Consider the following 15,316-nt stretch of genomic DNA (forward strand, 5'->3'; position numbering starts at 1 on the left):
TCAGGTCATGATCTCAGGGTCCTGGGATCGAGTCCCGCATCGGGCTCTCTGCTCAGCAGGGAGCCTGCTTCCCTCTCTCTCTCTCTCTGCCTGCCTCTCTGTCTACTTGTGATCTCTCTCTGTCAAATAAATAAATAAAATCTTTAAAAAAAAAAAAAAGAAAACATAAGTTGTGGTATTTTTAGTATTGTGAACTTAAATTTTCTGTATGACCTTACATATGATTAGTTTTTGTGAATAGTCCATGTCCCCATGAAAAGAGATTGTTTTCTCTATCAAAATACAAAATTCAATGTAGTAAGTTCAATATGTTACAATAATTTACCTTACTGATTATTTGGCTTTGGTCTTCTATAGTTTCAGCTACTATTACTCTGTTTCTATTAATTTTTTCCTACAGCTATTCTAGATTTTTGTTTTCTAAAGCTTGTAACAGGGTTATTTGGTACAAAAGTATACATAATTGATTTATCTTCCTCATTGTTAATTTGTCCTTTAGCATAGAAAAAGCCCTACTTTGTCTTGCTAGGTGTTTTTTGGGCCTGAATTCTGCCTTGTCAGTTATTAAGATCATAACCTCTGTTTTCTTTTTTATGTATTTGCCCATTATTCCTTTCTTTGCTCATATCTTTTTCCTTTTAATGTTTCTTAATGACTTTGTTTTTAGGTATTCCTTGTATAATATACTATTGGGTTTTACTTCATGAGCCAATCTAAAAATTTTTTTTCTTTTGATAGAGGAGTTAAACTCTTTGCATTTATTATTGACACCGATATGCTAGATTTTTAGCTCTGGCAATTATTTATTATATTTACTGTGTGTTCTATTTACTGTGTGGCTTTCATTGTGTTATGTTTTCATTGCTCATTTTAAGAGTTTGCTTTGAATTTTTTTATATTTAATATATTTATTTGAATAAAGTATGGAGTTTTATTAGTAAAATATATTAATATTTTTTTCATTAATTGTGACAAGTGTTCCATAGTAATGCAAAATATTAAACATAGGGGAATGTGGCACATACAAAAACTCTTTGTATCTTGCAACTGGTCTGTAATATAGAGCTATACTAAAATTTAAGACAATTTTTTTATTTTTAATGTAGTAGGACTGAAGGTGTCTAGTACTGGTTTTGGAAAGTAAATTTTATGTGAGTTTATTACTGAACTTTGTTCAGTTTCCAGTAAATTAGGGAGTTGTAATCACTGTCTGTTTGATGGTAAAGAGAGGAAAACATCTCTGTTTTGTAATAATGAAGCAAAAATTAGTTTTTGTACTGGAAAGAAATTTTTTAAGCAAGAGATTAAAGAAAACAGTTTCTTCCAGAACTGGTTACTCAAATACTGTCTTGTCAAGATGAATTATTTAGAATGTTGTTGGGGAAGAGGGCGTGTTTAGTAGTAAGGCATAAAGGTGAATTGGATATAAGCTGAAGAATTTTGATGGCTCCTAGAAGGTGTAGTTTTAGGCTTTTACTCCCAGAATTTTAGAGCTGCAAGAGACTTCAACAATTTTTTTCAGTTCTTTCATTTGTAGAAGAATGACCAGAAGTCTAAGCAAGTGATATGTTACATCCAAAATCATGTAGTAAATTGATGTTCAGAGCTGGGGCTAGATTCAAAGACTCTTCTTCATCTCTATTTTAAGAATCTTTGCTCAGTGCCAGAATGTGTTCTTGAAAGTCATGATAAGCTTGAAAGTCATGGCATCCTGAGCTCCTCATATCCTACTTAATGTGCAGCTAAGGCAATGTTACATATTTATACTAGCATTTTAAAAAAAGGCATAAGTGATTTTTTATTCAGCATTACAGAGATAATGTTAGGTCATAAGCCTCTGCTTTGTTGATTTTTTTTTTCTCTGTATCTTATCCAGTAAGGGAAGGACCAGATAGAAGACTGTAGCGAATAGGCCAGTCACTATGAACTGTAGCCTGGGAGCTAGAACTGGAGGTGGTGCTGGAAACCATAAAAATGCCAGATGATATGGGGGCTGGGATGCTGTTGGGATGATGACTCCTGCCATGATTAAGTGGACCAGTAGAAAAGGGAACAGAGTAAAGGAGAGTGTGGAGCCACCATCAAACTCATGCTAATCATGAGGGCCAGTTCTGTTTTCATTCCACAGAGCCTTCTACTACTTTGCCAGCTAAGATTTAGGATAACGATAGATAATGAAATAAAATTCACCTGACATCTGTAAAACATTTTTATTTGTAAAGTACTGTCACAAATATTACTCTTTTGATCCTTGCAATATCCTTGTGAGATGGGTAAAAGGTATATTGATGAGCAGAAAATGTTAAATGCTGATGAGTGTCAAGATGGCAGTGTGTTAGAAACCACTAAAGGATATAAAAGTGAATACACATAGTCTTGGCTCATGTGGTGTGTACAATCTTGTGAGATGGGTTGGGGAAAACAGCCACAGGTGTAGTGTAAGGCAAGTTGAAAAATATTTAGAAATTCAAACTACCATGGGAATTTAAAAGGAATGGTGGTATTATAACTGATGGAAATTTTAGTATTTTGCCTTCTGATTTCAGACTAGTTAATAATAACTATAAAAAGGATCTCTTTATATATATATATATATATATATATATATATATATATAGTATGTTACTGTGCTGTTACTATATATATATTGTATGTTACTGTGCTGTTAAATAAGGCATAACATTTCATAAGGCTATTTGGGGACTATAGTCAATGACCACACAATAGTGGTCCAACTCTCTAAATAATAATATTAGACAAACAGGACACCCTCTCACATGTGGACAAATCTGCATGGAAAAGTACTCAAGGTTTAGGTGTGGACTTGTGTCCTTTATTTTCCCTTTCTAGTGTATTAAGCAATGACATGCACTTTAACTTGCCCAAAACAATGCTTGCATTCTAGTGGCAGCATACTACTTCTGATACATAGTGAAGTGAGTACCAAAGCTACCAAGCAAGGCAGGAGGTGTAAGTAAATTTTTGTTAGGAAGGGAAGTTGTCAACTTAAATAGCAGCAAATGAAGAGTGAGTAAGGAAACTTCTGTTGTCATAGACATACAAGACCTCCATCACATACAGGATACAGGAGGCATTTCACTTTGTGATATCCAGCCCAGAAATGTCAAATGCTTTTCCATTTAATCTCATAATTCTGGATTTCTACCAGAAAGGAATCCATTAAGATCATGGAAAGTTGCTTACTGAAGGGAAACCCTTAAAAAAAAGTAAGGGAGGGAAAATAGAAATTAAGTTTTGCAGAATACTCTTTAAATGATAATTAACTACATTTTCATATCTTCACGGTAATACAAAACCCAATTACTTACAGAACTGGTTCAGCTTACTTAAATGTCAGATATGTTTTTAGTCCTCTACATAAGTGTTTAGAAGTTACTAGTGTTTATACAAAATGAAGCTATTAATACTTTTCTACAGCACTAACTACACACCAGGAAGGCCAAGGCAAACACAAATCAAGGAATGGGGTTTTCCCAAAGCTACAGTGTGAAAAGACTATAAACATGTGATTCTATACACATGAATGGGTTTCTTTGCTGTAGGAAATTCAAATGGAATAAGAAATGGAGATGTGTAAAAAGGTTTCTTGGGGGGGAGAAGGATGACATCCTGTATGCACTTAGTTTTCTGCTCCTTCTGTAGCATCATATTCTTCTGCACTGTCTGATGTCCATAATGTTAGGTTGTCTCTGAACAACTGCATGATGAGGGAGCTGCTGTCTTTGGATGAGGCGTCATTCACTATATCAAGTTCTGAAGTGGCCTCATCAAAAGCCATTTTAGCTAGTGTGTAGGCAAGCTTGGATTACTAAGGATCTTACAGTGAAACACAGGAAAGTTAAGAGCCAGCCTCAGGCCTATTGGGTGTGTGGGTTTCATCTCTTGCTTACATCAAAAGCCTCTTGCTAAGCAGCTTGGGAATTACCTACCATTTGCTTTTGATCTTGACCACCTGGAGCTGCAGCAACATACCATAGGTAATCTTTCCTCATTTTTAGGTAGAAAACCTTACTCTCTAGATTAATTGCATTGGCTGTTAAATATGCATCCAACAAATAGCTTTTTGCTATTTTTTATTACTGGGTCCTGTTTATTCTTTGCGCTCAGCTGCTATTTGCCTATTTCATTTTCATGGTTATTATTCTTTTCTGCCATGTGTTATGCATTTATCATATGCTTTAGAATAACTTACTAATGTATAAGTGATGGTAATTGAATATATCTAATTTTTTGAAAATGTCAGCATTCAGTGCTGTCACAAAATTAATCTAACTGATAGATAGTGCTTCCACCCAAGATGGACCAACAGGGAGTAGTATACTTCCACTTTTACCCACCTGGAGAAAAGATATGAAACAACAGTTTCTAAGACATTTGCCATCAGGCAGCAAAAGGCTTCGATCCCTGAGTGATAGAAAATAAATTAAGTGAGACTTAAGAATGTGCTAGCCTGGAGAGAGTTTCTAATCATGGAGCAGGTCAACAGAACCCAAGAGGAACCTAGAGATCTTCCTGAGTTGAAGGGAAGGAGCTGGGAGGCTATGAGGAGGTAAAGTAGCTAGAGTTCACAGGGCAGAATATCAGAGAAGACAGAGCTGCAAGAGAATTTTCAAGAATTTAGTTGAGTACTAATCAGTGAGGTTCCTTTCAAGAATTCAGTTGAGTACTCATCAGTGCATGCCTGTGAGGGAACTACTTGAGGCTAGGAAGAACCACTCAAAAGGAATTGAAGGAACAATACAATACTCATAGCTCACATACAATACCAGGAATAGAGCCCTGAATCCATCAGAGTAGAAAATCTTATTCACTGAGTGTCAGGTAGAGCATCTCCAACATTCTAGTTGTCATTTTTAGATGTTCGGGGTTGAATCTTTTTATCTGTCTTTACTGAAAATGTAGTCAACCTTTTTTCTAGCTTCTAGAACATATGGGATTTATAACAACTTTTAATGTCCTGGTTTCCTAATCTTATCAACAGTGTCGTGTCTAGGCTGATTTTGATTGATATTTCTACTCATGGCTGTATTTTCTTTTTCGTACGTTTTTTTTTTTTTTTTTTTTTTTTTTAAACCTGCTTGGAAATCAGTTGATGCTTGTCAGGCATGTAAAAGAAGACATTGTAAATTTTACCTTGTTGGGTGCAGATATTTTTGTATTCCTCTGTGTGTTCTTGAAACTTTTTCTGGAATGTATTGAGGTTACTTGGAAAGTGTTTGGTCCTTTCAGGTATTACTTTTAATCTTTGTTAAGTGGGACCATTTAATCTAATTGCCCTACTGCTGAGGCAGAATCTTTCTGAGTGCTTTACCGGATGCCCTGTGAATAATGAGGTTTTCCATTTGGCTAGTCATCTGGTTACAGATGTTAAATTGAGGACCTGGTTGTTCCTTCAATGTTTGTTTTTAAGTTCTTTTGGGATCATTAGATAGTAGTCTTTATTCTAGGACTGATTTTTATCCATGCTTTGGTCTCTACTTACTGCCTGGAGTATACAAGTCTTTCTTTACTCTGTTTGGATAGAACCTCCAAGGTCTCCAACCCCGTTTGAACCTTGCATTGTTTTTGTTTGTTTGTTTGTTTTAGCTCCTCAGCAGTTGTTTTTTGCCTGGCCTTGTGGAATTTCACTCTAAGTGTATGTAGATCAATATTAAGTAAGACTCAAGTGGACCCCTACCTAGATGTCTAGAGTTTTTTTCTGCATAACCCCTCCTTTCTGGTACATTATTCCGGTAATTCCTGTTACCTGTACCTTACTGAATTTATATCTTTGTCTCTTCAAGTTAAGTAGATTGCTGTGCTGTGCTTTTAATCTCTCTGCTTGCAGGGGTGTTTAGGACATACATGTCTTTTGGCAGAAAGTCAAGATGTTCTCAGGGCTTATCTAGCTTGTTTCCTTCTCTCAGGGAATGCACATCTACACTAATTATTGTCCAATGTCCATAAACTGTTATGTCATATGTTTTGTCTAGTTTTGTAGTTGTTTACTGTCTGGGGGTAAATCTGGTTGCCAGTTACTCCATAATCATAATAGCTAGAAGCATAAATCCTAAACTGGGTTATTGTGGGAATTTGATAAAGACTTTTGGGTGAAGTTACAGGAAGGAGTGTTGGCTGGTTTTTATAGTTGATAGCCATTTAGGAATTGTTTATGGACTCCTGCAGTAGTTGACTTAGCAGTGGTTTGTCTTTTTCAACCAGATCCGGCAGATGAGATAATGTAAATCGAAAAGCACTATACAAATGTGCTTATTATTTTTAGCTTAGAGTAATTTATTGAATGTTCTTATTAATAAGTGTTCTGCTTCCGAGTAGATTTTTTTTTTAATTGAAAGTAAAAATAGGGCGCCTGGGTGGCTCAGTGGGTTAAAGTCTCTGCCTTCGGCTCGGGTCATGATCCCAGGGTCCTGGGATCGAGCCCCACATCGGGCTCTCTGCTCAGCAGGGAGCCTGCTTCCTCCTCTCTCTGACTGTCTCTCTGCCTGCTTGTGGTCTCTGTCTGTCAAATAAATAAATTTAAAAAATCTTAAAAAAAAAAAAAGAAAGTAAAAATAGTTGTTTTACCTTTATGCTGGAGAAGTTGGAGTTGGTGATGATGCCTTCAATGTTATTTCTAGTTACCAAAAATTGGTTTCAGTACACTTTGATGTTATTGGATAAAGAAGGCTTCTCACATGTAGTAAAAATGTCAGTCCAAGACTACAGTAAAGTAGTTGGCAGAAAGACATATTTCTGAAGATTGTATTGTGTCGCTATATTATTCTTGGGTTTTTTTACTTAGGGACTTGCACATACATATTCAATGAACATTTGATGTATGAATCTTTATTAAGACCATTCACTTGTCAATCATATGATTAACTTTCTATATGTCAAACATGGTAGTAGATATTAGGGAAGCAAAAGAAATAAGAGATAGGGTCCCTTATTAGAAGATCACATGAGATGGCACATGTATAAGGCAACAACACATTCTAGCAAAGATTAATGGAGTACATAGTGATTATGTCAGCTCTCAGGGAGAAATGGAGGGGCTGGATTTTGAGAAAATTGATGGATTTGCATTGATTCACCAAGAGGATAAGGGAGAAAAAGTCCCTGCTCTAAGAAGAAGGAATGGTGTGTTGCAGGGTGACAGCTGAGAATGACAAAATTGTTCTGTGAATAATAAGCAAATTAAATTGGCTTGAATGGAGTTCTCTGTAGAATAGAGTCAGAAATTAGGTTGTAGAGCTGATTGTGGTATGAGGGATGTAGAAGATTTTGAGCATTAGTCTGCGAAGAGAGAAAGCTGATTGCCCCATATGTTAAAAAGTAGACAAAATTAAAGAATTTTGTGTTCACAAAGTAAGTTTTATAGGTGTTGACTTATTTTAAGATAAACTATGAAGCAAATGAAGACACTGAGTGTTGCTGTGTTTGATTACAATAAAGTAGAAACCCATTCTTTATTGGGATTTGAAAAACACTGCTTAGAGAAGTGAATAAATATATAAAAGTTTTACATGGAGGTGCCTGGGTGGCTCAGTTGGTTAAGAATCTCCCTTCTGGGGACACCTGGGTTGCTCAGTTGGTTAAGCGGCTGCCCATGATCCCAGTGTCCTGGGATCAAGTCCAACATGGGGCTCCCTGCATGGCAGGGAGCTGCTTCTCTCTCTGGCTCTGCCTGCCACTCTGCTTGCCTGTGTGCTCTCTCTCTGACAAATAAATAAAAATAAAATCTTTCAAAAAAAAAATCTGCCTTCTGCTCTGGTTATGATCCCAGGGTCCTGTGAGTGAGCCCGGTGTCTCCGTGGGGAGCCGGCTTCTCTCTCTGCCCCTCCCCCTGCTCACACTCTCTTAAATAAGTAAATAAATAAATAAATAAATAAATAAATAAAATATTTTTAAAAAGTGAAAGTTTTACATGTTATGACTTATTGTAAGGGAAGAAAGGGCATTTTTTTTTTTAAAGATTTTTTTAAATTTATTTATTTGACAGAGAGAGAGATCACAAGTAGACAGAGAGGCAGGCAGAGAGAGAGAGAGAGAGAGAGAGAGGGAAGCAGGCTCCCTGCTGAGCAGAGAGCCCGATGCGGGACTCGATCCCAGGACCCTGAGATCATGACCTGAGCCGAAGGCAGCGGCTTAACCCACTGAGCCACCCAGGCGCCCCAGAAAGGGCATTTTTTAAATGGTATAATAACTGAAGGTATTCTAACTGAATTCTCTGAGTAAGGCTGAATTTCATTTGTTTGTTTGTTGCTCCAGGTTGCTGCGTACTCATGACCCAGGTGGTATTTTCATTCAAGATAAAGTGTGTCCTATTGCCGTTATTGATTAACTGAACAAATTCAGGTTAATGTATTTTTTGGACAGCATTTCCCTTTTCTGATTATAAATTAATATGTTGAGAAATAGATAATTTTGTGTTAAAATCTATGTATGTACGTGGCAGTGAGTTAGAAAGACCAAGTCATTCTAAATGCTACTGAATTATGTATTAGTTAATAGACATTTTGGTACTACCTACTATGTATAATCTGTAGTGCATAAAATTAAAAAAATGTTTTACTCCTTGTTTAGTAGTTTTGTACTTTAAGAGGCTGGTTAAAAACAAGTTGTGGCTGAATATCTTACATTGTAATTTTGGCATTGTTGTGTGACATATTGGGTGTTGAAAATAAACAACTCATCGTAGAATTTTTGGACATTTTTATAGCTGACTTTTAAAGGATAGATTGTTGTTCAGATTTTAGTCATACATTAAAATTATTATTTGTTTTTAGTGTTGTCTGTGTGTTTTGACAAATATATATTCATCTCCATAATCTTTTAAATTCATTCATGTTGTCTCTCTGTAGTCAACCTCTCTCTCATCTCACCTTCTAGCAACCACTGATCTGTTTTTTTGTCCCTATAGTCTACCTATTCTGATATGTCATTTAAATAGAATCATTGAGTATGTAGCTTTTATTTTATTTTATTTTTTTTAAGATTTTATTTATTTATTTGACAGACAGAGATCACAAGTAGACAGAGAGGCAGGCAGAGAGAGAGAATGGGGAAGGAGGCTCCCTGCTGAGCAGAGAGCCCGATGTGGGGCTGGATCCCACGACCCCAGGATCACGACCGGAGCTGAAGGCAGAGGCTTTTAACCCACTGAGCCACCCAGGTGCCCCTGAGTATGTAGCTTTTAAAATCTAGCTTCTTTCACTTAGCATAATACATTTGGATTCATTCATGTTGTTGTACCGGTAATTTGTTCTTTTTTCTTTCTTTCTTTCTTTTTTTTTTTTTTTTTAAATTCTGAGCTGTGTTCTACCAAATGGGGATATACTGTAGTTGGTTTATTCATTTACCACTTTATATACATTTGGGGAGTTTCCAACTTTTGGTGATTATTTTAGTCATACTTTTTCTCTCTTTTTTGTGATAAAATACTTACATATAGCCTAATATTTATAACAATAAGATACATGACATAAAATTTACCATCTTAGCCATTTTTTTAAGAAAGATTTTATTTATTTATTTGAGAGAGAGAGAGAAAGCACCAGGGAGGGGAGGGTCAGAGGGAGAAGCTCTCTCCCTGCTGAGTGGGGAGCCCGATAGGGGACTTGACCTGAGCTGGATCTTGACCTGAGGTGAGGGCAAACGTTTAACCTATTGAGCCACCCTGCACCCCTCCCCCACTCATCTTTGCCATTTTTAAGTGTACAGTTCAGTGCTTTAAGTACATTCACATTGCTATGCAGTTGTCAGAGAATTCCTGTAACTCTTTTCATCTTGTAAAATTGAAACAATATACCTATTAAACAATAACTCCCCATTCTCTATTCCATCCAGCTCCTGGAAAGCAGTATTGTACTTTCTGTCTTTATGAATTTGACTCTAAGTAATTCATATGAGGGGGGGTCATACACAGCATTTGTCTTTTTGTTTCTGGCTTATTTCACTTAGCATAATGTCCTTGAGGTTCGTCTGTGTTGTAGCATAGCACAGAATTTACTTTCTTTTTGAGGCTGAATAGTATTCCATTGTATGTACATACTTCATTTTGCTTATCTGCTTATTGGTTGTTGGACATGGGTTTCTTCCACATTTTAGCTATTGTGCATAATGTGGCTATGAACATGAGTGTGTAATTATTTCTTCAACACCCTGTTTTTAGTTCTTTTGGGTATATATATATGTTCAGAAATGAAATTGGTAGGTCATATAGTAATTCTATTTTTAATTTTTTGAGGAACCACCATACTTTTTTCCACAGCAGCTATACCATTTTACCGTCTCATCAGCATTGCACAGGTGTTTCACTGTCTCTACCTCTTTGCCAACAACTGTTACTTTCTGATTTTTGATAGTAGCCATTTTAATGGGTATGAAATTGTAGGTTTGTGTGTGTGTGTGTGTGTGTGTGGTTTTGATTTGCATTTCCCTAATGATTGGTGCCACTGAACATCTTTTTATGGGCTTATTGGCTCTTTGTATATCTTCTTTGGAACAGTGTCTGTTCCTGTCTTTTTTTCCAATTTTGAATTAGGTTGTTTGTCTTTTGTTCTTGAGGCTTAGGAGTTCTCTATATATTCTGGATAGTAATCCCTTATCCCATACATGATTTACAAGTATTTTCTCTCAGTCTTTTAGGTTGCCTTTTTACTTCATAGATGTTGTCTTTTGATGCACAAAAGTTTTAGTTTTCACAAAGTCCAGTTTGTCAATTTTTCCTTTCTTTCTCCTTATGCCTTTAGTGTCATATCCAAGAAATCACTGGTAAATTCAGTAACATGAAACTTTTATCCTATGTTTTCTTCTGAGAGTTTTATTATTTTAGGTCCTACAGTTATGTACTTGATCTATTTTGACTTAATTTTTGTATATATGTTAGGTAGGGGTCCAGCTTCATTCTTTTGGATGTGGATATTCAGTTTTCCCAGCACCATTTATTGAAAAGACTGTCCTTCCCTCCCCTACCCCCCCAGCACTGAATGTTACTGGCACTCTTGTCAAATCATTTGACCATATATATGAGGGTTTATTTCTGGGCTCTCTGTTCCTTTGGTCCATGTGTCTGTTTTTGTGGCAACACCACACTGTTTTGTTGTTGTTGTTATTTTTAAAGATTTTATTCATTTGAGAAAGAGAGAAAAAATACAAGTCAGTGGAGGGACACAGGAGTAGGGAGAGGTGGATTCCCAGCTGAGCAGGGAGCCCAACACAGGGCTGGATCCCAGGATTCTGGGATCATGACCTGAGCTGAAGGGAGATGCTTAATTGACTGAGCCACCCAGATGGCCCAACACCACACTGTTTTGATTACTGTAGCTTTATAGTAAAATTTGAAGTCAGAAAGTGTAAGTCCTCCAGTTTTTCTGTTCTTTTTCAAGATTGTTTTGGCTCTTTGGGATCCCTGGAGATTTCATATGAATTTTAGGGTGAGTTTTTCTATATCAGAAAAAATGTGATTGGGGTTTTGATCAGTGTTGCATTGAATCTGTTGATTTCTTTGGGTAGTATGACATTTTAACAATATTAAGTCTCCTAGTGTTACTAACATGGGATGTGTTTCCATTTATTTATGTCTTCTTTATTTTCTTTCACCAATATTTTGTAGTTTTCATTGTCTTTTGCCTCCTTGGTCAAGTTAATTCATAAGTATTTTATTCTTTTTGATGCTGTTAATGGAATTCTTTTTGTAATTTTCTTTTTAGATTGTTCATTTTGTGTAGAAATGTGGTTTGTTTTTGTATGTTGATTTTGTATCATGCTGTTTTGATGAATTCATTTATTCTAAGAGCTTTTTCATGGAGTCTTTAGGGTTTTTTTTTTTTAAGATTTTATTTATTTGACAGACAGAGATCACAAGTAGGCAGAGAAGCAGGCGGGGGCGGGGGGGGGGGGGAAGCAGGCTCCCTGCTGAGCAGCAAGCCCAATGCAGGGCTCCATCCCAGGACCCTGGGATCATGACCTGAGCCGAAGGCAGAGGCTTAACCCACTGAGCCACCCAGGCGCCGCTAGGGTTGTGGTTTTTTTTTTTTTTTTTTTTTTTTTTAACACATAAGATTATATTATCTGCAAATAAATAATTTTACTTTGTCCATTTCAGTTTGGGTGCCTTGATACATGTATATATTTTTTTCTTGACGTATTGCTCTGGCTAGAGCTACTAGTACTATCTTGAATAGAAGTGGGGAAAGTGGGCTTCCGTTTCCTTATAGCTAATCTTGGAGGAATAGCTTTTGGTCTTTCAACATTGAGTATGATATTTGCTGTGGGTTTTTCATATATTGCTTATATTATGTTGAGGTAGTTTCCTTCTGTTCCTATTTGGTTGTTTTCATCATGAGAGGGTATTGGATTTTATCGAATGCTTTTTTTTTTTTTTTTTTAACACCAACTGAGATGATCGAGTGGGTTTTTCTTTCATTTTGTTGATGTAGCATATTACATTGATCAGTTTTCATATGTTGAACAATCCTTGCATTCCTTTAATAAATCCCACTTAGTGGTGGTGTGTAATCCTTTTAAAATGCAGTTATACATTTTAAAAATAAAAATGTCATTGTATTAATGGACTGTTTATTAGTAGAATTATTAATAGAATGTTTTATTAACAGAATTTATTAATAGAATGTTATTTGTTATTGTTAAAGAAACCAAGATGATTTTACTATTGCTTTTTTGGGCTGGGGTTGCATTTCTTTTAAAAAGCATTAAAGCATAACCAAGGAATTTTTTTTAACAGATCTTGTGGGTAGGGGAAGAGACCTGCATTTATGATTTTTTTGAGAATATAAAGACAAGTAATTCAAAACTGTTAGAAATGGGGTATATTGGATCTTGTGATGTTTCCTGACTATTGAAAAACGATGTTGCTTTCTTGAGTATAGTGTTAGATCAGAAATGTACTGATAGGCTTGTATAGTTAACCCTCATATAGGTAGTTCCAAAACCTACCTGTTTAGAAAAGTCAAATAAGTTATAAGAATTCTCTTATATTAAAAATCATACTTACTCTTGAAGATGGCAAATGTCAGGCATAAAACGTCAGTTTAAACTTTCTTGAATGAATATTTGGATTGAAAGTGATGCAAATTGTCCTTCTGCCTTGGGGAAATTAGTAATATAAAAAATTAGCTAGGTAGTGATCTCAAAAAGGCTACTGATTATTTACAAGAATTATCTGGTTCATTGTGTGCTATAGAAATAAAAAGATCTTGAGCAAAATATTATGCTCTGAATCAGAGAATGTTGCCTTAGATTCCAGCTCTCAGCCTCGAGATTAAGAGTCACTGCAACTTTGAACTGTTCTATTTCTGAATATTTTAGATAAATTGTATGACTTGAATAGTATCTATAGATAAAATAGTAGATAAAATAAAATGTATGATATTTGTATTTTTAATTTTTTGAGAATCTTCCATTTTGTTTTCCATATTGGCTGCACCAGTTTACAAAACCACCAACAGTGTACAAGGTTCCCTTTTCTCCATATCCTCACCAATACCTGTTATTTCTCAGTTTTTTGATACTAGCCATTCTGACTGCTATAAGGTGATATATCTCACTGTGGTTTTGATTTGCATTTCTCTGATGACTAGTGATATTCATGTTCAGAACTACCAGTTTCCTTTTTCTCATGAGCATTACCAGGCCTAGAAAATTAGCCAAACAAACAAAAAAACAAAACACACACATACACACAAAACCAGAACAAAACTTATTCAAGATACTGTTTTAGAAATGGAACCTTTTAAAATAAAATAGCATTTAAGTATTTAATTTTAGATATTTGATGTATGGGCATATTAAGAGACTGTGACTCAGTTGAAGTGGTTTTAGTTATTCTAAAGTACACCTCTTTGCTCTAATTTTTTTTCTCCTGTAACATCTTCTATTTATTATATTATACTAATTTCATTCTGATTTCCTAAGAATTTCTAGCCCTTTAGAACAAAGGAGACAGCTATTTTCTGCACGACTCTTGTGTTTCTGTCCATATTCTGAGCAGAAGCATTGACAGCTTTTGTTGGGGGCTGTCTTTTCAAGGAAATTTGTATACCAAACATCCTAGAAAGATAGAAATAGTGTTTTCCTAAGGAAAACAGATTACAGATTTCTTCTGTCCAGGATAATAAAGGTAATCCCTTTGGGGAAAAGATAGGGCACATTAGCTTATAAACCCCTTGAAAGATTTGGATTTCATAAGCTCATCTTTCTTTTCCTGTAGCAAACGTACTCTGTGTGCGGGCATCATTGGCTCACCTTCTGTTGCCTTTTAAGGATTAGGACTTGGGGAACCAGCACAAATGATGATACTCTGGTTCCTGCTGTTGTTTTGAGTAGTAAGCTGTTCTTCGTCTCTGATCCAGTAGTGTCATATCTTCTGCCAGGATTATCTGATGCTGAGTTGCCAAATCCCACTAACACAACTTATTGGTAAAATAAAGCTGAGTTTATTGTTTATTGCTGTGAAGGAGAATACCATCTTCAGAAGGCTTTGGTGATATCTTAGTGGGGCAAAGCCAAGGTCAAAATTTGAGAATTTGAAGTTTGATTTGAGTCTTAAGTGGTGGTGATTGGGCTTCATTGGGATTGAATACCATAATAGTTTAGAATTGGTAGAAACAGCAAAGCAAGGATTTGAAAATTGTTGATGCTTCTTGTTGAAGAGATGATGGGTTTTTCCTGAAGCTTCTGAAATGAACAATCAAGTTATATTCATGCAGGAGTCTCCTGGAATAGTAGAGTTATGCTAATGAGAATGCTGGACTAATAAAGTCTCGTTAATATATACCGGAAGATTTGCATGTAGGTATATTAGCTTCTTAGGGCTGCTGTAATAAATTGCCACACACTTATGGCTTAAAACAATAGGCTCTTTTCTCTTCCAACTTTTGGTGTTTACAAGCAGTCTTTAGTGTTTTCTTGTTTCCTGGCAGCGTAACTCTAATCTCTACCTCCCATTTTCACATGGTGGTCTTCCCTCTGTATCTGTATCCCAAATTTCCCTCTTCCTATAAGGACTCCAGTCACTGGATTAGGGCCCACCTTAATCCACTATTACCTCATGTTACCTTGATTATATCTGCAAAGACCCTATTTCCAAATAAGGTCACATTGACAATGAATGACTTTTGTGGGGACACTATTCTCCAAGTACAAGGATGCAAGGGAGCATGTGGTTTCAATCATCAGTATCTAGTGTGGCTAGATGATTTTGTTTCTCAGTATCCAGGACACTGTGGCAGGCTGATTGCTTAGCATGCATGTAGGATAAAATCTCAGACTCTTCAGAGTTCTTAACAAAAGG

At 36.0% G+C, this 15,316-nt stretch overlaps 1 protein-coding gene across 7 annotated transcripts in view; it reads left to right on the forward strand.

The window, feature by feature from the left end:
* FUT8 (fucosyltransferase 8) overlaps window positions 1–15,316 on the forward strand; it is a 391,770-nt gene that overhangs the window by 120,126 nt on the left and 256,328 nt on the right. For 5 of the 7 annotated variants that reach the window (XM_047736710.1, XM_047736711.1, XM_047736703.1 and 2 more), the window contains one exon: window positions 8,272–8,358. The exons of the other annotated variants lie outside the window; for them this stretch is intronic. The gene's annotated coding sequence lies outside the window, so the exon portion shown is untranslated. The remainder of the gene's footprint in view (window positions 1–8,271; window positions 8,359–15,316) is intronic. 7 annotated transcript variants of the gene reach the window in all.

Source organism: Lutra lutra, chromosome 7 (genome assembly GCF_902655055.1).
Source record: "Lutra lutra chromosome 7, mLutLut1.2, whole genome shotgun sequence".
Taxonomy (NCBI): Eukaryota; Metazoa; Chordata; class Mammalia; order Carnivora; family Mustelidae; genus Lutra; species Lutra lutra.